Below are 21,621 nucleotides of genomic sequence, written 5' to 3' on the forward strand. Positions count from 1 at the left end.
CGATCCCTCAGCTCCACCTTGCTCCTCCGAGCCTCCAGCACCGCCTTGGTCCTCCCTGCCATCGGCTCCACCCTGGCCCTTCGAGTCTTCGGCTAATCTCCAGGCACCACATTCCATGGCTCTGCCCCTCGAGCCTCTCACGGCTCCACCTTCCATGGCTCTGCCCCTCGAGCCTCTCATGGCTTCACCCCCCACGGACTTTGCCTTGGTCCCATGCCCCTCGCCCTTTCTTGCCATGCCACGCCCCACACCTCAAGACACCCCCCCCCAGCTCCCTACAGAACTTTGAATTTATGTCATGTTTTACGTGTTTTGTTTATGTGTTGGGGTGTCAGGAGCCACCCCTTAGTGGGGGGGATATGTCAGGTGTATTTTGTTGATTCATGTCTTTTATTTTGAAATTCTAGTTCCTGGTTCATGTCATGTGTTCCTGTTTCCCTTGTCATGTGATTTCTGTTTTCCCTCCATGTTCTTGTGTCATGTTTTCATTGGATTATTGTTTAATTAGCTTGTTATGAGTTCTGTTTGTTCATTGGTGTATGTTCTCCCATGTCTTGTATTTAAGCCCTCATGTTTTCATTGTCTAGTTGTCAAGTATTGAATGTGATGAATGTGTTTGGTACGCTGTAGTCAAGTCAAGCCATAGTCAAGTCAAGTCTAGTCTAGTTTAGTCCATGTTCATGTTTTGTTTTGTATTTAACGTTTCTAGTTAGGGTTTTTTGGGTCACATTTGTAAATAAACTGCGCTTGGGTTCTTCATCTTCACGTCTTCGTCATTGCTATCATTGTCAGCAGCCAACAGCGTTACAGACTACTTCAATCCCTCACTAAAATACGTACAGTAAGTCTAGTTAGTTAGCTCTTCCCCTATGATGACTATAAGTGGGCATCCCTGAACAAACTCCCACTCTGAACCCCTAAACCCTAACACATTTCAGATGTGCAACTTAGCTCGTAACTCAGATTGCATGGTGGGGGTTTCCTCTCCTTGGGCAGTGGGTTTAAGCCTTGCGACCTGGCTACCATTGTGATCCTGCTAATGGCTCAATACATCTCCTAATCAGTGAAAAAGTGCTGTCCAGGTGCTGCAACTGCAGCGTGTCTTTCAGGCCATGCAACTAAGCATCACACGACACTAAAACTGTGGCGAGTTTTCTGTTTAACCATTTTATTTTATGCCATCACCTATGCCCAGTGTTGGGTAACATTACTTTTAAAAGTAACTCGTTAGAATATTGCGTTACTCCTTAAAAAAGTAACTTAATTAAAAGGTTATTTTTATGGTAAGTAAAGCATTACTTTCATTTTTTAATGCTACCAAAGTGTCATAAAAATAGTTTGTTTCATGAATCAAACTACTTTTTTATTATAAAACAAAAATGTAGCACATTTTTAGAATCTAAGACATTTTCTCTGCGTACACAATCGATGTAGAACGTTGCTTGGAGTCACTGATCCAGAGTCAGATTTTCTCATCCCATTCTCCCAGTTACAGGGACCTCTAACACAGCAGTTTGGCTGCATAAGTCAGTGAATTGAGCGAGTATTTCACCCAGTGTATCATGTCATGACCAGTGTTAGACTAGTCTTATAATCCCTCTGCCTAAACGCGTTTACTGATTTTTTTTTTGTAATGCAGTGTGTATTAACACATGAATCAATCGCGTTTCACTCAACCGAATGTTGACCTCATATTACTTTAAAACACAAAATGTGCATGCACGTTAGCGAGTTGATTGACAGGCGATGTCTGTGTCTAAAAGGTGATTGGCTCTTTTACCTGCAAGGCGGGACTTCCTTTCTACATCCATTGACTGTTGGGTGCTAGAGCTTCAATTTCTTCCATTCATTTAAACAGAAGTGACTCATCTCTGCTAAATAGTCTCTGGCCTCACACTCTATAGAACTACAATGCCAATAATGCACTACATCTCCTCCCTGAAGTTTGCACAATTTTACTCCTGATTTCTCGCAATACAGGGACAGTAGAGGTGTTCAAAAGCAATGCGTTACTTTATTTAAAAAGTAACTCAGATATTATGGTCTAAAATAAAAAATATTGTGTTACTTTACTCATTACTTGAACAAGTAATCTGATTACGTAACGTGTTACTTTTATCGTGTTACCCCCAACACTGCCTATGCCTACAGCTGCGGTCCCCATCTCATCTTATCCATTTCAATCTCCCTAAACCTACACAAGGCTGCCTCTGCAAGTGGCAACCGACCAGCCTTTCTTTGGCTTCTTTCTATTTTAATGGTGCTCCTGGGGCCGACCTTTTGTCTGGTGGGTCATCACCTTGATGCGCTCTTTGGGGGGACAAACTGACAATAAATCCAATTAGAAGAATTTTCCACAATCACAGCGTCTACTTAATCGAAGCCATGTGCAGTACACTGTCCATAAGTTATTTTACTCCTTTTAGGGGTTCTCAGAGCTCAAGTCCAGTCCTGTGCTGGAGCCCCTCTGCTATGGACAGCATGGCAAATGGGTTTTCAGAGTGTTAAACAGTAAGCCCTTCCTCTCACAAAATGTACAAGACTGCGCCCAATTTTTATCTTTTTCGGATTTATATACATACAAAAATGTTGTATATAAGCCTTTACAATAGCCAAGTAATTAATAAATAAAATAGCCTATGCTAAATGTAAAAAAAAAAAAAAAAAAAAAAAAAAAAACAAACATCTTTCTTTCACTAAAAACAGCAGTACAGTCTGGACAATTATTTGAAGTTTTATCAGGTATTGTCCTCTAGTGTTATATTATTAAAAATTATATTTCAGGCGTTGGAGCAATTCACAAATAATGATCAATAACCTTAAATTCAGTCTGATAGACTCATTCAGCAATGCATCATACAATGCGTCATATTTATATGACATCTCTATGTTAATCAAACACAAATACATGAAGACACGTCGACCCGAAATTATGTTGAATGTCATGATTTTGTTCCACATTTTAAAATTTTCTGCATCTTAGATAAACTTGTGCAGCTATGTTTTCCACTGTGGTGACAGAAGATGTGAGTCGCAACAGATGTTCTTAGTTGACCGTTTATGTCATTTGATTTGCTCAAGTCTCATCAGCGATAATCAGAATATCATTCTTATTCAATATGAATTTAACCATTTATTATACTGCATTTCTTCATGGGTGTTGAGGTCACAAATATAATGGTCCCCTTTGGTCCTTTAATGTAGTAAAGGCACTGAATGCAATCATTTTCTGAATAAAGGCTTGAAATGCGATAAAGGACCAAAATTTTATAATGTTTGGTTTTAAATGATACATGTATTATCTGCATTAAGCTGCATAAAATATTTATTTTTATGTTCCAAGAAAAAACCCAGCATATAGGTTTTGAACAACTTAAGGGTGAGTAAACGAGTGAGTAAAAGTAAATTTTCCATTTTTAGGTGAACTACTCCTTTAACTGGTGACTAATGTTTTTGAGCACAGACTTGACAAGGACATACTCAAAATAAAATGGTCTCTTTTAAAAGAAGACTCTTAGGAGATGCTGTACAAAATTCTGAATTAATTAAAGACATAAAGATTACACTGATTTTAAATTATTACCTAATAATATTTGCATTAGGAATATATGACACTGCCCTTGCCAAAACGTAAAAACTCAGTGGAAGCCAGAAGTCTACCATGTTCTAGTTCTGATCTGGGTGATAACGTTCTATTTATTTTATTTTTTTTTTAATAGATAATTTTCTAAGACAATGTCGAGAATTTTCTAAAAAGCGACAACAAAAGCTTGCCAGATTACCACATTCATTCAATTCCTTTACAATATACACACATTTGCTCTTTGTCTTAAACCTGATTCGCTGAAAACTGCTCTATTAATGTTTTCACATTCACAGTTATGAATGACATACAAATCACATACTGTACATTACATATTTTAAATTCAAAACTATGAATTTCACCAAATGGTCCCCTGGAAATTAATGTCGGTCGGTACAACATTACAATCAAAAGTGGTCAGATATTGCATGTTTAGTTAGATACTTACATCTCACATGACACAAACACTCTTAACCTGAATGGCTTGCTGATGCCTAGCGCTGGGATAATCCACGAGGTTGCCGCTTAGCATCTTAAATTTGAGTCCCGCCTTCATCTCAAATGACATTCACTACTGTTAGACTACTGAGCGCGTAAAAATTTATCTTTTTTAAACCATTATGTTATTCCTGCAACAACTTAATTAGAATTAGACAGTGGTGCCTAATGGACTGCAGCAGGATAAGGATATCAATTATTGGGGGGGGGGGGGACAATCTGGCCATATCTGATTATTGGGGGGGACTTGTCCCCCTCAAAGTATATTGTAGTTATGGCCCTGAGTGCATGTGACTGATTTTGAGCGTACATGCACTCTCTGATTTCATAGAGCAGCATATAGTAAATCCACGTGCAAGTGGAGAGATTCGCACTCACGCAACCGGTACAGATGTGCATATCATGCGATATGCATGCGTTCATGACATTTAACAGAATTATAATGCCATAGAGCTACTTTCTATTAAGCTGGACTATGGTCTGTTAAGCCAATTATTTTCATTTATATACATTTTTATTGTATTCATTTATTTATCTTTTGATATGACTTGTAAGTTATCATAATTCTCCGTGCCTCCCTTGACATGGCCTGGCACCTCCCAGTTTAAAAACAGTGGCCTTAATGCATTCCAGGACTATATGTGCCAATGAACTCATGAAATAATGTGGTGTCAATTGTAAAAACACTTGCCAGTGTTATTGACGCTATCTTTATTGATATTTACTTTAGTCACTGTTAAGGATGCCGCAATGTGAGATTTAGACGGTTAAATTACTGTCTGCTTTTTCGGTTTATTTAAAAAAAAAAAATAATTTATATGCAACAGCACTGAGGCAAAAAAGGCATATGATATATCAATTGAATTAGTAAGTGGACGTGCTTCTTAGGGATATATGGACTCTATGCACAGCCATACAAAAGGAAAACTACAGAAAAATTCATACACAATAAATAAATAGAAGGTATATAATAAGAGACGCAACACCACTTATCTGCATCCCGGGCGCAAAATGCACTTCAGTGTATCAGAGTGTTTCACATTCACTCCACGACACCTGGCCAAGCACCACGCGGCCGCCATCTGTAACCATAGTAACAGCTGTTCTAACCACCCAAGCACAAGCAAAAGAGACCAAAAAAACTCCACACCAAAAACTTACACCAAAAAACTATTTTATATTATATATTTATTTATTATATACATAATATTTTTGCCGTGTGTAAATAAAACATTTCACAGTTTTTAACCACAGATTCTAAAATCTTGCGTTTAAAATAACTGTGACATTTTTAATCACGGTTAATAGTGAAACTATATAATCGTGTCATCCCTAGTCACTGTCACTATGTTAACAGATGTTAGAATACAGGCTTGCCTTTGGTTCTTCATTTGTACATACAGTATTCAAGCCGTTGCTGTAAACCGTTGTATTAACAGGAAATACACACTTGTACAATGTCTCAGATTTGTGTTTATCTTTCAAAATATAATTCCTACACCAATAAACAACAAATTAATTAAAATGCTGGTTGTAGTCTTCACAGCTTTAAAAGAACTTGTACATTCTCATAAGAGATACAGTAAGTAGTCATTTGTGCTTAATAAACTGTCCTTTAAAAGTTTTTTAAATTTTTGCAGTAAAGGACAAATGTCTTGGTTACAGCTGTGATCTTGGTTCCCTGAAAGGAGTGAATGAGACACTGCATCAGTGCAATGGGAACTCCTCCCAAGAGTGATAAAATTACCTTATGGCTTAGCGCTTCACCCCTTATGCACACGCCACTGCAAGATTATAAACGAGCGCACAGCACCATCAAGATTTTTCAACTGAAGGGAGGAGCTATCTCTCAGTCCCTAAACAAGTCAGGTCTAGTCAGTTTTATTTGTATAGCACTTTTTACAACACACACAGTTTCAAAGCAAAAGCAATTTTACAGAAAATTATGCAGCAACAAAAAAAGATGCTGTGATATCTTTCAGTCCTAATTGTGTGTTTTAAATGAATACGTGATTGAAAATCATGCCTTCAAAATTAGTGTCTTTGGGCCCCCAGTAAGCAAGCCAAAGGCAATTGTGTCAAAGAACACAAAACTCCATGAGATGTTTATGGAGAAAGATAATCTTGGGAGAAACATTTAAGTCTTTATTTGGCATTGATAAAGATAAATGGAGACACTAACCGGACACTAACTGGACTTGCCAGTTAGAAATTTTGTCCGACTTGAAACGGCGCCACCACCGCATATGCCATCAAAGTACCGCAAGAGCAATTCGAGCACATACGCTGCAGTTGCTCCAGAGGAGCTGCATAAGCTTTGAATGACTACACAGTTCATTCACGATTGACCAGACTCCCAACATGACAACAGTGTTTTTCATGGGCTGCGTTCGCAATGGCATACTTCAAAATTACTCTTACTACTGCTGCTATGTCAGTCTATGGTAGAAATAAGAGTAGTATGGTCGTATGCCAATACCAAGGGGTTTATTCTGACACCTCCAGTTCGATGAAAACTCTCACAAATCTGTTTTTATAACAGTACAACATGTTTATTTCATGTTATTGTCACAAACTGCCTCATGTTTTTTCCCTCATCTTCAGTTTAGTTCAATGACTGTTTAGTTGTCACCTGCCCTCCATCTTCCACAGCTGTTCCTTGTTCCTTCATTATTCTTCTGTGTGTATTTATATGCTTGTTTCATTCCCTCATTGTCAGTTCTTGTTCTTATGTTCTAATGTTAAGCTGTAGCGTTTATGTATATATTTAGCTTGTTTGTATTCATCCATGTCAATTGTGTTACCTTCGTCTTGTTATCATTAAAAGCCTGCTATTAGATCCTAAGCCTCTTTTTGAAAAGATCACCAGCACCACATTACAGAAGAACTGACCCACAAATGGATCTAGCAGCTGTCCAGATACTCCTCCTCACTCAAGACCGTCCATTAGAGGATCATGTCCGTGAGTTCATTGAGCTTGCAAATGAGGTGCACTATGATGACCGCACTCTGATGTCATTTTTCAGAGCCGGTGTTCTGACAATCTGTGCTACCTGCTCAGGATGTGCTACCAGCAGTAAAAACAATGAAATGTAAAGTTAAAACATGGGTAGTAAATGTTGGGAGGCACGGGAGAACCTGTCGGTATGTACTACAACAACATGAAATGTGTTAAAAACCTAGGTAGCACTTCTTGTCAGGCAGATAATACCTATCAGGATGTGCTACCAACATAGCTATCAGATAGTGTGATATGGTGTGAGGCTGTACTAAGCCCTAACCCCAACCCTAAAACAATGCGAATATAGTGTTGGTAGCACATCCTGATAGGTAGCATATGTTTTCAGGACACCAGCCTAAATGAAGCATTTAGGGCATGGATGCCCTAGGCTGATCCTCATTGGACTTTATGTGAGTATGTGGATTTGGCTCTCAGATTATGTGGCTCACTTTTCACTCTAGGGGAAGACGAAGAGGACATTAATTCTTCCATTACAGTGAATGCTCCCCGGGTGGCCGTCTCTTCCACAGCTCCTTCCTCCTGGCCTTCCCCGGCTCCTTCCCCCTGGCCTTCCACGGCTCCTTGCTCCAAGCCTTCCACGGCTCCTTGCCCCAGGCCTTCCACGGCTCCTTGCCCCAGGCCTTCCATGGCCTCGCCCACACCTGCCACGGCCAACGCCCATGCCTGCCACGGCCAATGAGCCAGCATTGCAAGTCTCGTCTGTCCCAGAGCCAGCGTTGCAAGCCTCGTCCGTCCCATAGCCAGCTCCAGCCATAGAGGAATTTTCAGTTGGGGCACTATGGTTCCAGTGGCCTCTGAGCTCCCATCAACAGAGACCACTTTCTCCCCAGCCTCGGTGGCCCTGGAGCCTTCCTCCTTCAAGCCTCCCATGGCTCCACCCTTCGAGCCTCCCACGGCTCTGCCTTCCGAGTCTCCCACAGCTATGCTCACGGCCGTCTGGATGTGGAAGGGAAGAAGGGCTTCTACTCCCCAGTCACTGCCTGTGTCCACGACCACGGAGGCCATTCCCCTATCACTGTCTGTGTCCATGACCACGGAGGCCATTCCCCTATCACTGCCAGTGCTCACGACCACAGAGGTCATTCCCCAGTCATTACCCATGCTCACGACCACGGAGGTTGTTCCCCTGTCACTGCCCGTGCTCACGACCATGGAGGTCATTCCCCTGTCACTGCCCGTGCTCACGACCATGGAGGCCGTTCCCCTGTCGCTGCCCATGCTCACGACCACAGAAGTCATTTCCCAGTTGTCCCTCACCTTTAGTTCAGTTCAATAACTGTTTCGTTTTCCCCTTTGTTCATGGACTACACTTCCCAGCATGCACCTTTTGATTACACTCACCTGCCCTCCATCTTCCACAGCTGTTCCCTGTTCCTTCATCATTCTTCTGTGTATTTATACCCTTTTGTTTCATTCCCTCATTGTCAGTTCTTGTTCTTATGTTCTAATGTTAAGCTGTAGCGTTTTTGTATTATTTAGCTCGTTTGTATTCATCCATGTCAATTGTGTTACCTTCTTGTTATCATTAAGAGCCTGCGATTAGATCCTAAGCCTTTTTTCTAAAAGATCACCAGCACCACATTACAGTTATATTATGTTTGTCATAGTAATATTATGTTTATTCATTTTCAAAAATTAAAAATGATTAAAAATACTGACTCCTTTATTGATATTAAAATAAGTAGGCTTTTACTGGATTTTCTTCTTGTACACATTGCAGGCACTGTTCTAAGCAGCACATAACCTTTTCAAATGAACAATGTTTCTGGTTATTTTATGTAAAATTCAAACATCTGCAATAAAGAAAGCAAACATTGCTCGATCTGCCGTGACTGACGTAGGTTCTGAATGCAACGGAAAATGCAAAGTGTCCGGCTTGATGGCTTTCTTTTCAACTCCTCTCCTGACTGCAAATCTAAAACCGGCAAATCTCGCAGATCGGCAAATCGAGATGCAGTTCAAGTCGAACACACCTTATCACTTCTGTAGCCCTGCCCAGTAGCCGTGAGCAGTGAGATGACAAGGAGATAGCGAGTCAGTCAAGAGCAGAAAGCAAATCATAACAGTGGGTGTTTACTGTCAAGTCTTAAAGGAGAAGCAGCACCAAAAACGAGCATTTCTAATAGTGATGGGAAGTCTGATTCTTTTCCGTGAACCGGTTCTTTCGGACGGTTCGTTTCAGTGAACTGGTTAAAAAAACAAGTCACCAGTTCATTTACATCATCACGTAATGACATCACTATATATAATGCTAATATGCCGGCGTCGTAGAATACACGTACAAACACATTCAATAAAGCCAGATATAAGGGCATATTGCTGATAATAACATTTTATTTAAATAAAGTTATAACAATAATGGTGTTTATTATCATCAGTGTTTCATTTAGTGATCTTACAATACGTCCTACATTAAAGTTTTGCACCTAAAGCACCCAATACTGACACTGATATACAAACGTGAATGTTCTACACATCTTTAAAGCATAAAAAGTGATTAAACTAGTCTTAATCAACTCACCCTTTTTTACAGAAACCATGATCCAGCTCATCACAACTTCAGATATAATCTGCATGCACAATATTCAATAGTAAAATTTGTTTACACCTCTCAACTGAAACGTTTTGCCCCCTCATTCAAGTCCTTGGTTCACGCATGCTCATCAGCTGCTCACTGATCAGCAGTTCTCAGTATTATGTCCGAAAGAGGCGATTCTCAGTTCAGTGTACTGGTGAATCGCAAACTGCTGTGATCGACTCAATGTACTGCTGACACGAGAGCTTCTGTCCTCGGATCAGTGTACTGTTGACTCCAGAACTGCTGTGAATGACTCATTGTACTGTTGACTCGAGAACTGTTGTCCTCAGATCAGTGTACTGTTGACTCGAGAACTGCTGCAAATGACTCAATGTACTGTTGACTCAAGAGCTGCTTTCCTCAGATCAGTGTACTGTTGAATTGAGAACTGCTGCAAATGACTCAATGTACAGTTGACTCGAGAGCTGTAGACTGGATCATCTTCATACGTTGATAAAATGGTAATACAAGTCATAACCATATTTCCAGTATGTTTTATTTGTTACACTCTCTATTGTTCAGCAAAATACACCTGAAACATACAAACAATCACACACAGGCTCAATGTCAGCAGCTCATCAGTTCTAAGTACTGTATGTCAGACACCTCCGAAAGAGGCGATTCTCAGTTCAGTGTACTGTTGACTCGAGAACTGTTATGAGCAACTCATTGTACTGTTAACTAGAGAGCTGTTGCGACCCGAGTGTTCAGTCTGATTTGTGAACTAGTTGGAGTGGTTAATTGCAAAGAAGAGTTGGCAAAAGCAGATACCACCAGTTCTAGGATCATATTACTCCTGGTTATCAGCTCATTTCGATTCGGAGTGTCAGGCACATCCGAGAGACAGGTTAAGATAGAATAACTTGTGGATCAGTGTTGACTCGAGACGTGAACTGTTTCAAATGGTTCAGTCTGATTTGGTGAACTAGTTCAACTCGTTCACTAAAAAGAACCGGTTCAAAAGAACAATTCGTTCACGAACTGGACATCACTAATTTCTAACAGAGAGTCAGAATAAGAGTGAAAAAGGATCATGTTTTGCAAATATATGACTGTTTTTTTTTTTTTTTTTTTTTTTTTTTGGAAAAAAACCCTCAAGAAACATTACAATAATTTAAAAAAAAAGCATGTCATTACCCCATTAATGGTTATCTTTAATTTTTTTGGTCATTTTCTAGTTTGATATTAATAAAAAAAAAAAAAATCTGAATTACTTAAACATTTTGTGTTTGGTAGATCGGGAAAACAGACACAGTCTCTTTATGATACCTTGGTGATACAGTCTCTATGTGTTGTAGTTTATATGACCTGTGTGACGTCTCAAGGCGGTAACGGACAATACGTCCATGAGTCGTGTGGTGGAGTGGGTGGTCAGCGAAGAGCCTGAAAAATCCGATGTGTAAAACAATAATAATAATTATTTTAAAAAATTTTTTTTTTTAAATTAATTTAATTTTGATAACAATAAACAAAAAATCCAATGAAAAATGTGCACACAACACTTTTTAGAGCACACATTTGAGAGCAGGCTATATAGTCAATGGAGCTTTATAAGAATGGCAGAGCAAAGCGTGGACACACTATGTCATGAAACGATGTGAAACTTGGCTGGAAAATGGTAAGTTTAAGTGTTAAGAAACCAACCTCAGGCAAGTCAGATAGGTATTATGGCACGCATTATCTGAACGTTATTTGTGTACACTTGTTGTCTATTTGCATGGCGTTTGCCATATGTGGAAAACATTGTGAGGTTGCAGGAACGGGAGCGGACAGGAAGAAAATCACTGAGGGCAGAGAGTGGTTGAACATCGAGTAAAATTCAGCGGGAGCATTCGGTGCGGGATAGAAACTTGAGGGAGCGGGCGGAAATGGGATGGAAAAAACAGTCCCTTGCAGACCTTTAGCTCAGAGGCCTCCAACGATATAGCATCCTCCGTCATCATCTCCGCTGAACATGATCTCACCATGCATGCTAATAGTGGGGTGCAGATAGTCAGTGAGGAACTGAACAGGCGAAGCTGCTTAAAATGGAGAAAAAAGACACAAGGTCTGAGCCACCAACAAATTATCTTCAATATCTCAGCGCTCTGCAATCTGTCCTTACTCATGTTTTTCTTAGCGAGCCAAAAGCAAAGCATCTTACATTTCATGAACTCACAGCAATTAGCAGTTAGTCTCAACGAGTGTTGCTTGGGCTGATTAAGGCAGATAAAACAGCACTTGTGCACATCAGAAAGAGGGATATATCTCTCACGTGGAGGGAAACATTTGCGAAACGCCATCTTGAAAAGACGTCAAGCAAAATGCATGACTCCATGCAGGCTTCAGAGATCTTCACTCCTGGAAAGAGTTCCCATAGCATCAGCTATTACAGTTTTTTTTATTTTTTTTATTGGATACACACATTTCACAGAATCATAGACCCATTTCCTCAAACTACATACACAAAGCCCATTATAGAATACCACATTTCCAAAATCTTGGAAAAAACACACAAGGAAAAGCTCACTATTTGCTGAAAAACTTTACCCACAGCAGTCAAAACGAAATTATCCAGTCAGAATCACACTCAGAAAAGCATTCATGTTGCACACACTAAGCATCAGTTTACACACTGTGCTGCAAAAGATAACATTGTCATCAAAATTAATTTTATTCAGATTGCAAAAAAACAAAACATATACTAACACTCAGAAACAGACATTTTATTTAACAATTTACTGTATTTACTGCATACTCAGTTTTCAATGTATTTAGTGTCACCTTTTGAAAGGAAAATTTGGCCATGTACAATAAAAAATTTAGCCAAAAAATGGTGATATCATTATTGGCCACCACCATATTGACCATTTCAGCTTCTTGATTTGGGGTGAACAGGCGATTTCTTCCAATATTTGATGGTCTTCTCTCAATTCTGTAGAGGTTGAAAAATCTGGGTTTTCCATACAAAGGAAAGCCAAGTATTGTGCAAATATAAAGTACTGTAAGAAATATCTGTAACCGACAACTTATCTGTTCTCAGTTCGAAATGTCCTAATTATTCTAGATGTGGCAGCACTCTCTGTCCAGCTTCCTTAAAGCTCATACCATGTTTGATGACAATTTCACAGTAGCTCTTACTGTATATCATTTGATATATTTTTGCATCTTTGTCTTCCTCTACCTCCTCGTGCTCTTTGTTGTTCCATGTTTTAGATGTTTCAGTGAGCAATTGTTTGACTTTTATATATTTGAGACAGTAAAGTATTCAATTTTGGTTGAGTGTGTTTGCATGGCTGAGATGTGTTTGCTGTTTGACTCCCTTGGTTTTAGATTTGAAGCAGGTGTATTTACAATGACAATTAAGCTGGACAGCTGAGAGTTGTGTGAAGAGTTTGCAAATAGAATGCATGAGAACCGCACATCGTGTGGAAGCTGGAAAAAAAGTGTTATCCATTTTGCAGAACGGGTATATGATTCTGGCACATTAGCAAGAGAAATTGATGAATTGTTTAGTCACTGTGTATCCAAATGAAAAAAACTAATGCAAACGTCTACTAACGGTCAAAGTGACCCACTTGAAAGGGAACTTTAATTCTACATGTATGGTCATAGGGTATAGTTAGAGACTGAAAGGTCTCTATAATTCACATTAAGCACATATTGTGATTTGCTGTGACTATGAAAGGTTGTAACGTTGTAACTACAGAAAAGTTTCCTTCATGCTGAAATACAACAATCAGGTGATTAAAGCATTTAAGATTAAACTCTTAAAGCAGTCCTTAAAAACACTATTTTATTACACATTATTGTTCACTTATACATTTATTTATACATACAATTTATTTTTTTAATTAACATTTTTTATTAAATCATACAATAACAATGAAATGCAAAACGTCATGGTTACTTGCGTAACCTCCGTTCCCTGATGGAGGGAATGAGACGTTGTGTCGATGTAGTGACACTAGGGGTCACTCTTGGGAGCCCGAGACACCTCTGGTCTTTGATAAAAGGTCAATGAAAATTGGCGAGTGGTATTTGCATGCCACTCCCCCGAACATATGGGTATAAAAGGAGCTGGTATGCAACCACTCATTCAGGTTTTATGTTGAGGAACCGAGACAAGGTCCAGCCATTTTAGCGGGTAGTTCAGCGTTGTGGCAGGAGGGATACAATGTCTCGTTCCCTCCATCAGGGAACGGAGGTTACGCAAGTAACCATGACGTTCCCTATCTGTCACTCACTCGACGTTGTGTCGATGTAGAGACACTAGGTTCCCTATACAAAATGCCGCAACTGGCTGAACTGTGTTACGTGAACTGGTGGTGTGTGACGGGCAGACAACTGTGTGCCTCGTAGCCAGCGCATCAGGCCGACACGTAACCTCCCCTAACATAGTTATGAGTGTCGAACGGCCCTTTGGGGACAAGTGGACTACCCAAAAGATAGAGACAGGCTAGCCAGTCGTGGCCTCTTTTCCCCTTCTTTTTTCCACTCCCTAAAAAAAAAGGGGGATTATCTGACTGGGCAGACCAGGTCTAGTCGGGGGGTGTCCCTCCCAAGGGGAGGACACCGTGGAGACCACACCTCACCCAGAGAGAGGGTGGATATTTAAGTGGAAAATACATCACATGGTCTTGCCGATCATGTGGAGAAGTCTCATGGTAGGTCCTACTCAACGAGGGAGGAGTTACTACAAACATGGTGACTGTGGCAGAGGGGTCTCTGCCCAAGGAAGATGCAGTTTGCCAACAGGGAAACGAATTAGCGGATATACATCGCATGGGGTTGCCTACAGGGAACCACCACATGCAGAGCACCTACCCCAGAACAGGGCTTTTAGTTAGCACGTGTACTGGGCCGGCAGTGAGTCTCTCAGAAAACTCGACTGCCACAGGGCTCGGAGGAAGTCAACCAGGGAACATAGTTTCCATGTCAGCCTGTGACTGGGCGACCACACCCGAATGGAGGAGCCCAGCTGAGGCTTCCGCGTCCGACTGGACAAGCCCGCTCTCCGATGCTGCGCTTGAGAGCTCATCACTTTCGCGGGCTCCGAATAAGAGGTCGAACTCGCCGTGAGACGAGCAGGCGGACTCATCCGGAAGCCCGATCGGGGCAGACGAGCGTGCTGGGGAATGGGAGGTCCGTGGGGGGATACCCGGCAGAGGTGGTCCCATTGGGGTCCCCAAATCACCCCCAGTGCTAGCCGCACTGGCCTCATACCCATGGGTAGAAGGACCGAGGCGGGGAGCCTCTGGGGTGGCTTGCTTTCTTACGAAGGTAAGCCGCGATCGCATCGTTGCCATGGACATGTTCTCGCAATGAGTACATGACCCATCCACGAATGCTGTCTCCATGTGAGCAGTGCCCAGACACGAAAGACAGTGATCGTGACAGTCAGAAGGCGAGAGATAATGAGCGCAACCAGGAATAACACACAAAGGAAAGGCATCTTTAAAAAGACGCATCTTTAAAAAGATGTTCCGTGCGTGCCGCTCTTTTAGAGATATATACTCTTTTAGAGAAATATACTCTTTTATTTCTGCTGATGTGCCCAGGGGCATTCTCTGCAGTGCACCAGTGCAGAGGAGGGAGAAGCCGCTGAAATGCACCGTCAGATCCAGCAGAGGTGAATGAACAGTCGTGGGAATTCAGCTCAGTGAGCATGACCGTTCGGCTCCGAAGAGAAAATCTGAATGAGTGGTTGCATACCAGCTACTTTTATACCCATATGTTCGGGGGATGGCATGCAAATACAACTCGCCAATTTTCATTGGCCTTTTATCAAAGACCAGAGGTGTCTCGGGCTCCCAAGAGTGACCGCTAATGTCATTACATCAACACAACGTTGAGTGAGTGACAGATAGGGAACATATATATAATTTATATAAAATCAACATTTAAACCCCACAACCAAATTGCTTGAAATAAGAGAGGGGGACATCTACAGGGAGAGACTGTAGCAGGTAGTTGAATTTTGGAATGCATTTCATTTTAATAACATTAACTTTCCCAATCATCGATAAATGTAATGAAGCCAACCTGCCTACATCGCTCGAAAACCTTTTTATTAAAGGGTCAAAATTAACTCTAACTAAATCAGACAAATTTGCTGGGAATAAAATCCCCAAATACTTAATGACCTGTTTGGGCCACTGGAAGGTGCCCGGCTGGAAAGCTGTTACTGGACAGTACGCTGTCAGAGCCAAAGCTTTGGATTTAGACCAATTGACTTTGTATCCTGAGAACTTGGAAAAGGAATTAATAATTCTGTGGAGGCAAGGCATAGATCTAGTAGGTTCAGAGACTAATAATAAAATATCATCTGCGTAAAGCAGAAGCTTATGCGCCACACCTCCCGCCACCACACCTGGAAAATCCTCCTTCTTTCTTATCGCGGCTGCTAATGGTTCCAGGGCAAGACAGGACAATAATGGGGAAAGAGGGCAACCCTGCCAAGTGCCCCTATTCAAAGTAAAATAATCTGAAATTAATCCATTTGTTTGTACCGCTGCTACAGGGTGTTTATAAAGTAACTTAATCCAACCAATAAATGTACTCCCAAACCCATACATTTCCAAAATCTTAAAAAGATAATCCCATTCTACCATATCAAATGCCTTTTCGGCGTCAAGTGAGACGGCAGCGACCGGAGACTGATCATTCGCTACTGACCACATGATATTGATGAGACGCCTAATGTTATCAGAAGAGCTGCGGCCCCGAATAAACCCCACCTGATCTATATGTATAAGAGATGTCATAACCTTACTTAATCGGTTAGCCAACATTTTTGACAAAATTTTTACATCTAGTTGGATCAGGGAGATTGGATGGTAACTTTTACACTTGCTTGGATCTTTGTCCTTTTTAAGAATCAGACTGATCAGGGCTTGTGTCATGGTTGGAGGAAGCTTTCCATTCTTTAATGAATCAGTATAAACTTCTAACAAAAGTGGAGCCAGTTCTGTAGCATAGGATCTAAAAAATTCTGCGGCAAAACCATCTGGCCCCGGAGCCTTGCCAGTAGGTACGGACTTAATTACCTCGTCAAGCTCCTCCAAGGTTATCTCAGAGTCAAGAGAGTTTTTTTGCTCAGTCGTTAATTTAGGAAGATCTAATGGTTCCACAAAGTTTGTAATATCTTCATCAGTAGACGAAGACATGGAACTATAAAGATCAAGATAGAACTCTTTAAAGGTATTATTAATATTGTAGGGCTTTACTGGTTGTTTAGATCAGTTTTACTATCAGAAATAATTAATAATTATTTCTTTAGTTATTAATTAATATTTAAATTAATCAATTGAATCTAACTCATTAAAACCTCATATGGGGCTCCAGTAAATGTAGTGTGCTATGTTTAGGAGCAAGTTTAGTTATTAGCAATAATTAATACATTATCAAAGATAATTATTAATTATTAAAATCAACAGAACATTGATGAGAATCAATGTTAGCTTTTTTTTTAATCCTTTAAAATCAACAATTATCAAAGATAATCGTTAATTGTTAACATCGATGAAACATTAATTAAAATTAACACTAGCTTATTGATCATTCAAATTCAACAACCATCAATGATAATTATCAATTATCAAAAATCAATAGAATATTAATAAGGATTAACATTGACGGGGCACCACCCTGAAATCAGGGACTAATAACCAAATAGTAAAACAGTCTCAATATTAGATTGTTTTCTTAGGAAAATCGACATCCGAAGAATATCGATTTTCAGGAAAAAAAAACAATGAATGAAGGTTTGAATCCGAGCACTGACATCCCATCAGCATGACACAGGCATATGCAAAACAAACCAAAACACTTCTCTTTGTAATATAAACAAAAGTTTATTTATGCAGTAATATTAATTAATAATTAATACAATGCAGTCAATAAACTTCCAATTTACAACTACAAACTAAACAGTGATATGATTAGATATGGAAATAAAAATAATCCTATAACACATAAGGTGTGTGTGTGTGTGTGTGTGTGTGTGTGTGTGTGTGTGTGTGTGTGTGTGAGTGTGTGGTTAGTACGAGAGAGAGAGAGATTGAGAGAGAGAATTAATTAAGTGACAGCCCTAAAGCCGATTTCGCGATAGTGGGAGAGAAAACAGCTGTCAGTTTATCACTCAGAGACGAGGTGGACGGCTCGTAAAAGTCCCGTGTTATTTGACTCTTTAATGGATAAACTCAGTTGCTGTCTCACCCACGATGGCGAAATTGCATAACAATCCAATTTGGTTTGACCACAGTACAGCAAAACAAATTCGTGATAATTAATACCCTGAGTATTAATAATGAGTGGACATGGCGGTCCGTAAATTGTACAAGCAAAAACCTTGAAACACAAGAATAACACACTATAATATTCTATCTCTGCCCAGACGTAAACCTCTTACTTGAATCGCATGAGGACACAGGTAGAATGTGTTTTTCTCCGTCCTTTAACTCTGACCCGGTTCCTTGAGGCTCGGGTGATGACGGGAGGCCGTTTCCTCGCTCTGTCGGCGGGCGGTACGGCTGTTGATTCTCGGCGGGCTGGCGGAGAACTCAGAAATGTCGACTTGATTGAAGATGGAAGAGAAATCTTTAATCTCTTCACTTCTGTAGGCAAACGGATGAAGATGCGAATTGCTCGGCGGTCTCCTTCGGATCCGTTAGAGTGTTCGGTTGAACACAGAGTAATCTCAACTCGTCCAGAGAGATGGAGATTGTATGGCCACAGTTTCAAGTCGGACGTTACTTCCTTGTGCCACGAGGTTGCACCGGAGAGCAGCGAAGAGCTGCGTCCACACGCTGCAAACAAAGTCACTGGAAGCAACTCACGAAAGCATTTCAGAGGTATTTCAACTCCTGATGATGTCATGGTTTGAGGTGACGTTCTGTTGTGTGCCTCATCCAATAGGAGTTGAGAGTTTGATCCTTTAGTGAGCAAGGCTTCATGGATTTGTAGTCTGTTTTGGACTCCCTTTGTTTGATTTTGGCGCGATTTTTATCAGTAAGATTTACGACTTGGAAGGTGGGGGCTTGAGTTAGGTTTTTACGACTGTGTTAGGCCTGCCTTTGTCTTCTATCTGAATACATGAGGCCCAACAATATCAATGGCCAAGTTAATAATTTCACCACCAGCAAATGTCACTGAGGGAATGGTAGAAAGAGACTCTCTCTGCTTTATATATCTAGCCAAAAGCTTCTCTGCTTTGTCCCCTGACTCAAAGTCTTGCCCTGAATAACCAAAACTCCACTTTCTGCGACAAAATAGTATTATATCTATATTTCAATCAGGTCAATTCTCTGAGGCCATCAGATGACATATGGCATTTCAGCTCTGCCTCTGCACTTTTAATAATTCCTTCCAACTCCACGAGTTCTCGTGCTTTGGATTTTTTGATGAATGAGGCATACTGTATGATCCGGCCCCTAAGAACCGCCTTAAGTGCCTCCCAAGCCACGCACACAGAGGATATTGAGGACCAGTTGGTCTCCATATAAAGATTGATTTCAGTCTTTAACATTTGTTGGAAATCAGGATTTTGCAAAAGGGATACAATAAAGCACCATGTATATGATTTCTTTTTCTCCGTATGTGGCAACACCTCTAAACTCACTAGGGCGTGATCTGAGACTAAAATGTTTCCAATTGAGCAATCAACAACAGATGAAATGAGGGATTTGGATATAAAATAAAAAATAAAAAAACATCTATTCTAGAATAAATCTTATGGACTGATGAAAAAAATGTATAGTCCCTACCAGATGGGTTCAAAAGTCTCCAAATATCTGTAAGACCAAGCTTTTTACACATCCTGTGAAGCATCAATGTTGCTCTGGCAGGCTTACACACTTTTGCTTCGCTATGATCAAGGACTGAGTCCATCAAAAGATTAAAGTCTCCTCCCAATATTATATCATGAGGGGTGCAAGCGGTTTGCAACATCCCTTCAAGATCTATAAAAAAAGCCCTGATCATCAGCGTTAGGTGCATAAATATTAGCCAAAATCAGATTTTGCCCCTTGTAGGGCTTTACTGGTTGTTTAGATCAGTGTTACTATCAGAAATAATTGGTAATTATTTCTGTAGTTATTAATCAATATTTAAATTAATTAATTGGATCTAACTCATTAAAACCTCATATGGGACTCCAGTAAATGTAGTGTGCTACGTTTAGGAGCAAGTTTAGTTATTCGCAATAATTAATAATTATCAAAGATAATTATTAATTATTAAAATCAATAGAACATTGATGAGAATCAATGTTAGCTTTTTTTTAATCCTTTAAAATCAACACTTATCAAAGATAATCGTTAATTGTTAACATCGATGAAACATTAAAATTAACACTAGCTTATTGATCATTCAAATTTAAAGATAATTATCAATTATCAAAAATCAACAGAATATTAATAAGGATTAACATTGACGGGGCACCACCCTGAAATCAGGGACTAATAACCGAATAGTAAAACAGTCTCAATATTAGATTGTTTTCTTAGGAAAATCGACATCCGAAGAATATCGATTTTCGGGAAAAAAAACAATGAATGAAGGTTTGAGTCCGAGCACTGACATCCCGTCAGCACGACACAGGCGTATGCAAAACAAACCAAAACACTTCTCTTTGTAAAATAAACAAAGTTTATTTATGCAGTAATATCAATTAATAATTAATACAATGCAGTCAATAAACTTCCGACTTACAACTACAAACTAAACAGTGATATGATTAGATATGGAAATAAAAATAATTCTATAACACATAAGGTGTGTGTGTGACAGTGTGTGTGTGTGTGTGTGTGTGTCAGTGTGGTTAGTGAGAGAGAGAGAGAGAGAGAGAGAGAGAGAGAGATTATTCAGTGACAGCCCGAAAGCTGATTTCGCGAAAGCTGGAGATAAAGCAGCCGTGTTCATCACTCAGAGACGTGGTTTTACGAGCGGGGCTCGTAAAAGTTCCTTGTTATTTGACTCTTTAATGGATGAACTCAGTTGCTGTCTCACCCGCGATGGCGAAAATGCACAACAGTCCAATTTGGTTGGACCACAATACAGCAAAACAAATTCGTGATAATTAATACCCTGAGTATTAATAATTAGCGGACATGGTGGTCCGTAAACTGTACAAGCAAAAACCTTGAAACACAGGAATAGCACACTATAATATTCTATCTCTGCCCAGACGTAAACCTCTTACTTGAATCGCATGAGGACACAGGTAGAATGTGTTTTCCTCCGTCCTTTAACTTTGACCCGGTTCCTTGAGGCTCGTGTGATGACGAGAGGGCGTTTCCTCGCGCTGTCGTCGGGCGGTACGGCTGTTGATTCTCAGCGGGCTGGCGGAGAACTCAGAAATGTCGACTTGATTGAAGATGGAAGAGAAATCTTTAATCTCTTCACTTCTGTAGGCCAACGGATGAAGATGCGAATTGCTCGGCGGTCTCCTTCGGATCCGTTAGAGTGTTCGGTTGAACACAGAGTAATCTCAACTCGTCCAGCGAGATGGAGATTGTATGGCTACAGTTTCAAGTCGGACATTACTTCCTTATGCCACGCGGCTGCACCGGAGAGCAGAAAAAAGCTACATCCGTATTCGGTGAACTAAGTCGCTGGAAGCCACTTTGGAAGCATTTCAGAATTATTTGAAGTCCTGATGATGTCATGTTTGAGGGACGTTCTGTTGTGTGCCTCATCCAATAGGAGTTGAGTGCTCGATCCTTTAGTGGGCAAGGCTTCATGGATTTGTAGTCTGTTTTGGACTCCCTTTGTTTGATTTTGGCGCAATTTTTATCAGTACAACATCTGACTTAGAAGGAGGGGGCTTGAGGAATGTTTTTTATGACTGTTAGGCCTGCCTTTGTCTTCTATCTGAATACATGAGGCCCAACACCCTGAATTTCTGCTAAAACAATAATGACTCTCCCAAATTTATCTTTAATCTGTTTGAGACATTTG

This window comes from Myxocyprinus asiaticus, chromosome 15 (assembly GCF_019703515.2).
Source record: "Myxocyprinus asiaticus isolate MX2 ecotype Aquarium Trade chromosome 15, UBuf_Myxa_2, whole genome shotgun sequence".
In the NCBI taxonomy this organism is placed as follows: domain Eukaryota; kingdom Metazoa; phylum Chordata; class Actinopteri; order Cypriniformes; family Catostomidae; genus Myxocyprinus; species Myxocyprinus asiaticus.